The sequence below is a fragment of the Melospiza georgiana genome, chromosome 6 (assembly GCF_028018845.1).
Source record: "Melospiza georgiana isolate bMelGeo1 chromosome 6, bMelGeo1.pri, whole genome shotgun sequence".
NCBI lineage: Eukaryota > Metazoa > Chordata > Aves > Passeriformes > Passerellidae > Melospiza > Melospiza georgiana.
The window spans coordinates 17,021,549-17,032,238 of NC_080435.1; positions in this window are offsets into that span (position 1 = coordinate 17,021,549).

Below are 10,690 nucleotides of genomic sequence, written 5' to 3' on the forward strand. Positions count from 1 at the left end.
CAAAGTATATGAGCAATGGCAATATGTCCTTCTTAATCTGTAAAAAGAAAAGGACTGTTTTGAAAATCCATCAATCTTTCAAATCATCTTAAAGCATATTGATCCTGAATCATCACAGGGGAATTCAACAGGGGTGTTCTTATTAGTGAGCTAAAAATACAAATGTGGTTGAATACATGCAAAACTGTATCTTATTCCAGTTGTCTTTATTACTGCAATAAATGATACCAACTCTCTCTTCCTACAGACTTTATTTCATCTGTTTATAGTGCTGGCATTTATTTTGTTTTGAGCTGAGAAACAATGCATGCCTAAATACTGTAAGGTTGTAGAGGCTTTATGAACATACAATTTAAGAGGAATTGTTTCTGCTTTGGTTACTAGTTTGAACTGAGAAAAGATACTTGTACTCCTGAAAGAAATAGTAGATTTGCTGTAATACAGCAGTTCTGATTAATCTGCTCATAAACAATCCATTCTGGATCCAGAAAACTCCCAAATCTCTCCCACCTACTTTCTCTAATAGGTGGCAAATGCTTAATAGCTCTCAAAAATGCTCACAAGTCTGCCGGGTGTGAAGGCCTTGCTTTGGTTTATTTTTTGTAAAACTTGGTAAAAAAATATGAATGAGAAATTTAGCTGTTGTTCAGCATAGTCAGTACAGATAACTGAGTTCATTTTCAAAACTGGAAAATAACAGCTATTCTAAATAGTCACTGTTGGTTTTACTGCTATGGAGTTTTTCAGAGGTAGGTTTTAAAACAAAAATGGAAAACCAGTCATTCACGAGTGCTGATGCAGGAATGACAGAGGTTAATACCACTGACATCATGTTGGAACTGTACAGCATTTTGTTAATGGTTATTAATGCCCTGCTGCTGGGAGACAGACAGTGCCAGCTGCCACTGGTGTGTGCCTCTGCGGGTGTGCCTGGGCCTCTGCTCAGGAAGGAGAGGGCCCTAAAGAAGGCTCAAATCTGCTCCCTCCACTGAAACAGGAGGAGAGGAGACAGTGGGAGAAGGCACTTGCAGTGTCTTGCTCAGAACAGGATTTGGAGAGTGAAGCAGGAGAAGCAGACACCTATGGAGCCACATCCAGGAGGTACTGAGGACTTCTGTTCAATTCAGGTCTCCAGGAATAAACTCAAGATACACATCCTTTAGAAGAAAACAGCAACAGATTCAGATAAACATGCATGGAAATGATGCCAGTAAGCCTGGGGAAGAAGCCTAGGTTCATGTAAGAGAACTCAGAGCTTTGTATGTCTGGGGAAAGGAGACAGAAATGCTGTAGACTGAAGGAGAAAAGCCCTTGAGAGGAAGGGAAAGGAACTTTGTAATGGCAGAATGATGATGGATATGGAACAATTAATTAGCTTTGACTACATCATATTCATTGTACTTCTAGATTTGTGGGTTTAGCTGCCTCACTTGGGGCTGGCTATTACTTTGTAATACCTTTGAATTTCATCCACCATAAGGGAATGAAACAGATACAGAAAAGTGCAGTATGTCAGTGTAGCATATCAAATTGAGACAGGCATTTTTAGCAGTCTGTACTGAACAGAGATTTAAGCCTGCATTAGATTATTCCATAAGTGTATTGTTGTTATGACAAACCTGAAATGAGCTAAAAGCATTTCAGTAGATCAAAAAAGGAAACTTTGATTTCCTTTCCCACAGCCTGGACCCAAAATGGGATTGCCAGCCAGTCTTACATGGCCTGGCTGTGTACTACACAATCCCACCCTGGTGAATGGGAGCAGAACACCTGGAGGTGAGTTGTGAGACCTGAGGGAGTAACTGGCTCACCAGGTCTCTCCAAATCGTTCAGCTTCTAGATCTCTTTAAATGCTGGTGCAGTGTAACCTGAATAATGCACTGGGAATGTTTAGCCAAGAAATGCCTGATGGCCCAAAGACATTTTGATGATGACTGCTATCTGATGTGCCACACAGACTGTTGTACTCTCTTTCATGCTATTAATTAAAAACTTGTATATCACTGCTTATGTCTTCTAAAAGGGAAAATGTGAGTTTGATCCCATGAACCTCAGGTTTGGGCACACAATTTAGTTTTAAACCCCATTAATTTTGCATACCCATTAATTATAAGAAATAAGTGGAAACATCCATGCAATATTGTACATGTACTCTCCAGTTATGCAGCCTAACATTCAAACACAATGATTTGTACAGACTTTATTTTCTCTGGCTTTTACAAATAGAGTTGCCCATATAAATAGTTTGCAGTCAGTTTCCCTCAATGCAAAGTGTGAGCAGCAGGAGCAGCAGGTCAAGGGGAGCAGTTTTTCTCCTCTGCATGGCATTGCATCATCATTACTGCAGGTAAATTGTTTGTCTGGTTTTAAGGACTTTCTTTATTATTTTTTCTTTTAAAATTTTCTTTAGCCACCTAAAATGGTTCATGTTACTCTTTCCAGTAGCTCAGACTTCTATAATTACTTCAAAAAATTTGCAAGGAAAGAAGAATGTGTAACCAAACACACTGGCTGTTTTTAAAAGCTTCAAATTGAAAGTAACATTGGAATTCTGTATTTTTTCAAGAAAATATACTCTTACTCATTAACTTCTAATCTTTGATAATTATTTCACTTTGTTGGTAGATAATATTTAGAAGAAGTTTGAATGGCTGGGGCTCAAGCTTGACTTTTCATTTGCATTTCAAACTGGAGCAAATCAAACAAACCAGAATGAAGCTTGAATAAGCTTCTACTCATGCCAATCAGTGCAGGATAGCCTTTGCAATCTAATGTATTTCTAGGCTTTGCCTCTTGAAATTTTTTTTCTAGGGATGAGGAAAGAGGAGAATTTGTCTATAATTTACAGTTAACAGAGTCTATAATTAATAATTAACAGAGTAGGAATGAGCCTCTAAAAGGTGCTGTTATCTTGAAGTAATAAACAATCAATACAAGGTCATTTCTGAAGGATAAAATGGCAGTTTGGCTTGGGTGGGGTTTTTTTGGTGGGTTTGGGTTTCTTTGCATATAAGGAAATATGGTAACTGGTGCATTTTTATCATGCCTACAATGTAACTGACTCTGGAAGCTTGATTTATTGTTTTGGATTTGTAGCTGGTGAAAAGGAAGTTAAAAATAATTTCCAAAACCTGATCTCTAGCAGATGAAGATCTTGCAGAAAAACCATCAGGTAGGTTCCAATGCACCAAGATTTGGGCCTTCTTCTGGGTGTTGCATTATGAGTCTGTTCAAAGTACTTCACCTCTTTAAGGTTTTGACTATGTTGCCATTTCCCTATAGTTGCCAGAGTGGTGCCTGTCTGGAAATTAATCATCCTGTATTTGTGTAAACATGAAGTGCTTGTCTGGAAGCCTGTGTGGAATGGTTGAATGCACCGTGGGCTGGTTATTGGTGTGTATGACTGCTATGTACAGAGCTATTACACTGAGCTATTTCTGGCTGTGTTTTGGGGGATTTGAGCTGAATTCTGAGTGTGTTTATTGACCCTAATGTGTGTGTGTTTTCTTCCTTAATGGAAAGAGAATAGGACTCTTGAATTGGTCAAGACAACAGAAACAATGAAAGACTTTCTTGTGATGTGTAATATCACTTGTATGCTCACTGTTGATAAAAGTAACTCCCTAACCTAAAATCATGTATGCCAAGTTACCTTCACTGACATTGTGAGAACAGCAGCAAAAGGTTCACATAATTATTTTATGGACTCTTATGGGTAAAGTAAATACCTTTCTCCTAGGAAGAAGTAGTATCCTACCTGGTTTCACTCAAACAACAGTAAGAGTTTTAGAATCACAGGCCTGCGTTGGAGGGACCTTAAAGATCATCTCATCCTATCCCCTCTGCCTTGAGCTTCCACTAGACCAAGGTGGCTCAGAGCCCCATCTCCAACCTGGCCTTGAAACACTTCCATGGATGGGCCATCCACACTTCTCTGGGCAATCTGTACCAGTGTCTCATCATTCTCACAGTAAAGAATTTCTTAATATCTAATCAAAACCTATTTTCTTTCATTTTGATACCATTCTTCTCATGCCCTGATCAAAAGTCCCTTCCCAGGTCTTGTAAGCCCCCTTTAAGTACTGGAAGATGCTATAAAGTGTCCTCAGAACCTTCTCTTCTCCAGGCTGAACAGCCCCAACTCTCTCAGCCTGCCAAATTTCTTTAGTATTTGAAAAATGCTCAAGAGCACTTGTTTTTCTGCCTTTTTTTCCCTCCTCCTTATGAAATGGAAGGACTTGTCCTCTTGTTACTTCTTGGGAGATACATTAATTCATCATAGGCTTTTCTGTATGAACAGGTTTACAGAGTTGAGTTGCCAAATTGATAATACCAGAGGAAGGTTTAAAAACATAAGGGAAACGTGAAATTGAATGTCTTAATTAAAGGTGCAGACTGCAGATGTGAGCAAACAGTAAAGTTATTCAAACTGTGAAGGAAATGAGGGGAATTGATTTCATTGAGAGCTGAAGATGTTAAAGAAACCTTGAGTAGAAAGGATGCTGGCAAACACTGAGGATGGGGTTTGGCTACTGGCGAACCCTGTGATGCTCCAAAGCTAGTGTTTCTTAGGATGCACAGTGTAGAGTTGAATAGGCTTATAAATATGAGCACTTCAGTCATGTGCCTCAAAAGAATATCTCTTCAACCTGTATCTATTATAAATAAAGGAGATTAAAAGGGAGAAAGTTGAAGAACTTTGTTCAAGTGCTTAAGTATCTGGAAACAGCCAAGTGAATCAGACTTGTCTTGCAAAAAGAATGGTGTAGTAAGTGTTGTAGGCTATCATAAGCATCTGTCTCTGAATCTGCATATATGCCATCATGAAATTGCAGAACAGGGTTCATAAGAACAGTCTAAGATATTGGTTAGTAGGGCTTAAGGTTGAGGGCAGCTCCTGGTCTGCAGAGACTGCTTTCTTTTTAAAAACTGAGGGCTTATTTTCCCCTGCACAACCCTGTGGCGATTGGCAGCACCTCAGCCTGATCTATGAACTTAAAACACATTTGATCTATATGCTGGTGCTCACTGCCAGGTCCTGCCACTCCACCTGAATAACTATAACATGCTCATAAATCAGGGGAGAGCATTCCTCGCTGACACCATCCCAAATGCCCTACTGAGCTGAAGCCTGTGTTAGCCATCAATGCCTCTTACATAAACATGTCATACTTTAAAGCAGGGTCCTGCAAAAAGCACAAACAATATGCTGGTATGGAGGGGCCACACAAAGTCAAGAGCTGTTAAGTGGGGGGAAGAGGAGGAGAAGAATCTCTTGATGATAAATATATCTACCAGACACATATGGAAAGAAAATAGTTAAGTCTAGCTTACATTTCTTTCAAAATGAAATAGTCAGATGTGGGAATGATTGTCATGTTCCCTGGGGAACGTGGAAGCTAGGAGCCACAGGAAAATAGTGATGCACAATGCTTTGGCTTTTGCTGTATTCCCTTCAGCCTGCTCTTCATCCCACACCTCATGCATCAGATACCCAGTAGTCTGTGTGTCAGATTAGGTAGCAAAAAAACCTCAGTTGCATTTGGTTTGCTATAGAAAGCTGAGTAAGAACAGTCTTGTGTGTGCATTGAAAACCACTTCCTAAGCCTTGTTTAAAGTCACTCACCAACATTGTGGCTGGTAGTTCCTGTCTCCCAGATCTCAATCCTCACACAAGCTGATGCCAATTTTGGGAGAAATGTTGAGGAGCATCCCAGGCACACCTTTGTTATAGCACACAGCTGAGTGACTTGTAAACCTCCTGTGTTTGTGTTGGTACAGCCTTTGATGTGACTTGGTAAGGAGAGTCTCTCCACGCCAGCAGCTGGAACACACACAGGCAGAAGTGACAGCAGGCTGTAAAGAGCGTCTGCGGCTGCCCCTGTCAGATGGGTCACAAATCACGGGGCTGACAGGTGCCTGTGCTGGATCCTGAGCCAGGGTGTGCCGTGGTGTGCAGCAGCAGGTAGGAAACCTGCCTGGTGGGTGGCCACATTGTACAAATGACTCAAATTCTCTGCTCAGGGGCAGCCTGTTGCACAGCTTGGTGCAGAATCAGGAACATTTGCTTTTCCTTAAATTGGGATGGGTGTTGCTTATGCTCTGACTTCAGGTTGGGTTCAATTCCACACTCTTTAATGGTCATGATAACCTTAAGGTTAATTTGTAGCGTTAAGGCAAGAGGTTTTTGTGAAACACAAATCTGAGCCTGCAGTTCCCTAATTGCTCCTACTGAAAGGGTTGGGCCTTCAGCACCCATGTTGCTCTCCCAAGGAGGGAGATCCAGCATGCAGGAGGGAGATGTAAGTGCTCACATCCTGGAAGGGCTTCAGGGTGTTTAGGCATGGACTTTTCTTATGGAATATCTAATATCTAATCCATCCCTGTGAGTAATTTCTAACTGATGAGGATTACTCTGCTGTGGGAGCCTGAGCCTTAGTTAGCATTTATGATGGTGATGACCTTCCAAAAATGCATGTGGGATTTTCCACTGCCTGCTTAGAATTAGTTTTTCCTGCTTTACCCTCTACGCATATACATTAATTCCTGAGCTGCCCTTACCCCCTCACCACCTCCTATATATAATTTAAGGTCTTTAGGGATTGATACAAAGCAACCAGCCTGTAGTAGATTGCTCTTTTCATTCTAACCCCTCATTGGTGTTAACTGGCAGCAGCTCTCACCTTATGGAGGCGCTGTAGTGCCTTCTGGCAGGTTTGTGCTTTTACATCCCAGCCTTCAGAGAAACAGGCAAACTTTTGGTCAGGGGCAACAGCTTTTACATGACTTTTTTTAGAACCAGAAAGCAAAGGCTGAGGCAGCAGCTCTGAACATGTGCTGGCCTCCAGAGAGGCTCCTCGCTGCTGTGCAGCTGTTGTGAGAGCTGGGGAGGACATGGGGCTCCAAAGCCGAGTGCCACATGTGCTCAGGCAGCCCCTGGCAATCCTGCCTCAACTCGATTTCTGTTTAGGTGGTGTGGTGGTTTTTTTCTTTTTCCAGGCAGTCACTTGATAGGGTATAATCCTGTAAGATACTCAGCAAAGAAGCTGATACAGGAAAGTATTTCTGCAGATGCTTAATTTTCAGTGAATAAGTGGTCCTTTTATGTGGGTGGGAGCACTCATGTGCTTAAAGTTAAGCACATGCTTAAGTGCTTTCTTGGATTGGGGCCAAAATGCTAATGTGATGGAGATTCCCTTTCTCAAGTAACTGCAGTGTTCAGGACTCCATGTGGACCCCTGGGCCTGCAGGATTACTGAAATACACCCATGACTGGTGAATATTGGACACTTTTGTTCTTAAACTTTTCATTTTCAACAAAACCTTCATGCAATGTTGCTGTATTATGACTTTTATACTTTGCATGCAAAGAATAGTTCTTTACTGGGCCTGTGACCGACTTGAAAAGAAACCCTATTTCTGATCTCAAATTGATTTTCTTATGAGGATATTTTATTTTTTCTGCTTGAGGAAAAAACAAAGACTCCTTCAGCACCTTTTGCTCTGTTTTTGATCTTTAAACTGTTCCTACTACACTTGTGGAAGAAAATCACCTTTGAGGGGTACCACTAAGATGTTGAATTCCAACTGCTGGGAGTCTCTCGTGTGATGTTGCACTTGCCGACAATAGTCTGCTTTGATGACAGCAGTGGTAACAAGGCCAAAGCACACATGTGTGGGATGTGACAGGGCTGTGCACCTGTCTCGGGCAGGGGGCACCAGGTCTGCCCCGTGGCAGCCTCCTCGGTGGCTGTGCTAATCACCGGCAGTGACACGGGGGTGACATTGCCATGCCCGCAGACAGGAACGAGCAGGGTGCTGGGGCTCTAAGCACACAGCTGCTGCGCAAATTATGATGCACAGGGTCAGAGGGCACTGCAGAAAAAGCAGATAAAATTATGCTTCCTACTGCCACCATGCCACATCAAAATGGTAAATTGTTTGTTTTATAGTGGGTCTGTCAAGCTGTTCTGCTGTAGCAGACACGAATTTCTCAACTCACTTGTAGCCTTTTAACAATAAAATGGTTTGTTTTCTAAATATTGTGCTAGAGATTTCTTTCTGTTAACTGTTGTTCTTTGCTTCTATAAAATAGAAGTTTTTAGACATTTTGTAATTGTTTTCCTGGTGGTGAGGCTTGGCAGCAGGGTGAGGGTGTGGGGCCAGCAGTGCTGCAGGATTTGTCTGCTCTGGCCCTGCTGTGTGTGGGCACAGCAGCTTGTGGCTCCCCCTGGATACCTGGGATATGGGATAAGCTGTGGGCAGATGGCTGTGCACAGGATGAGCCATCTAGGTTAATGACCTGGGCAATGCTGTCTGCTTCTGTTCCTGTTTCAGAAATAGGGCAGATCTTTATCCTGTGTGCAGCATCCGCTCACTTTTCCTCGAGTTGACACCTCTCTTCTGTCCTTTCCACTTGAATTTGTACTGAACAAGGGATGGTGCTTTCAAGAAACTTGTGGAACTAAGAGTGAGAACCAGGCTGGAAAAACCATGAGTTCAAATATGTAGGGTATGTGATGCTTTCTCCAGCTTTTTTTGAGTTCCTTTTTATTGTGAAGGGCTTGTTAATTTTTTGTTAAATTCTTCGACCATAACTGTGACCAAAGAGAGGAATGCATTTGACAAGTGCAATAAAGCAACTGTTCCGTGTTTATGGCAAGTGCTATACTTTTATGCTATTAATTCAAATTGCCTGGATTTTTATAAAACTGAGACAGTATAGGATTACCTACCTTCTAGAACAGTTGAAATGGATCACACTACAAAGTAGTCCACATCTCCCTATCAAATTTTAGAGGAAATAATCTTGGAGTCACAGGGGAGGTGTATGTCTCTGGAGCACAGCTTTTAGATGCATTTTTGTAGCCAGCAAATGTTGGGAGTCCCAAAGAGAAATAACAGGAAAATGCCATTAAGTAAAATAGAAAGTTTAGTGCAAAAAGAAAATCAGTTGCACTGCATGTGAGGTAATGACACTTAGGAGGACACAGGTGTCTCAGAAATATGTTTTGCTGTAACTAAGCAGAGAAAGTGACTGCAGTACTCAGTCCTCTTCCAAGGGGAAAAGTGGTGGAAAGTACATGGGGATGATTTCCTTGAGCAGACTTCTGCTAAAAACCGGAGGTGTGCAAGTAATTGGTTAATTTTCTTCAGCTTGATGGTTGTACAGTCAAGGAAAAATCATTTGGGACCAGAGAAATCTTTAGAGAATGAAGAAAGCATGAATTTAAGACAGCATGGTGTTACAAGGCCAATACACTGCTTCAATTCCAGGTATTTTTAATTTCTTGGGGTTTTTTCCTAAGTAACAGCAAGAAATCTGGGGTCTTCTTTTTTTCTTTGTTTTTGTTTGTTTGTCTGGGGATTTTTGGCTTTTTAATTAACAAGGTAAAATTCAGAAGTCATGTGGAGCTCCAAGAGGGAGGGAGTGTGGGCATCCCTACCTCTTTACATATGTCCAGCACGGTTAGCATTCATGTCACAAAGCTGTTGATGCTCTTCTGTGAGCCTGGCAGAGCAGAAGGAGGGTCTGAATTCAAGTTTCTGCATCCAAAAATAGTCTGACCACCGAATGAAGGATATGAAGTGGAAAACCTGATAAGATGACCATAGTGACCAGTACATGAATTCCCATGCATGTGTGACTTGTTTTCTTACACTGAAAAGTAATAATGGGGTTGGGTAGAATGGACACCCCCAAATAAGCTGGGAAGAGTCTCTGAGACAAACCTGTCCCAATATTACTTGAGTTTAGGATAAATGCAGATAAGTAATGAAATGATCTTAAGCTTTCTTTCACTTAGGCTTTCTTTGAAGCCAAGATTTTTGGTACAGAGATAAGCTGCTCTGCTGCTCTCCAGGGAAGGACTGGATGTTTCTCCCTGCTGCATCTCATGTTCACAGTGTGCTCAGTCACTTCTGGTCAGTGACTGCAACTCGATAGCCATTGCTATATCCTCAGTGTCTTCTTGAAGGGACTCTGTGGAAAGGGGATAGTCACCATGGCAAGAACAACTTGTATTAAGGTCTGAATGGAACCAAGGCATTTGGATTTTGGAGGTGGTTGCTCATGTGCCAAAGAGGCTAACCCCTGTTTTTGTCAGCTCCCCATCTTTGTGGGATAGTCTAGCTCTCAATGCCTACTAAGCAGTTGGTTGTGCAAATGGTGGCTTTTTGAACTGCAGTATTTGTTTGAGCCTTGTATCACCTGACTTTGAGGTCAGTGAACCTCACCATTCATCTTGGACAAATTCTTCTTATATTGTCAGGCTTCTGTTTTGGAAATGAAGCTATGATCCTTGCTGTCGCCTCATGAGTGACAAATATAAGGCAATGGAAAAGGACTTACCCCTAATCCTGCAAAATTAATTTCATAACAAAGCTGATCACTGAACAAGAAAATAGAGCTGGCCAGAGAGTCAAGATATCTCCATTAGGTTTGAGCCAACTTCTTCATGATTAAAAACTGCAACATATTTTCTTTATAATACCATTTTTTAACTCTTATATTTTATACCACTATCTTAATCACTTAAAAGCTACAGTGTTTGCTCAGGTCCTTAAGGTGACTTCTAACAATAGTAGCAGAAAGAATGATCCACTGATGCTTTGTGAGGATAGTCCTGAAGTCTGTAGCACGTCATCAACCAGAGGGTGTCGTTCCCTGCCCATTATGTTGATTTTTTTC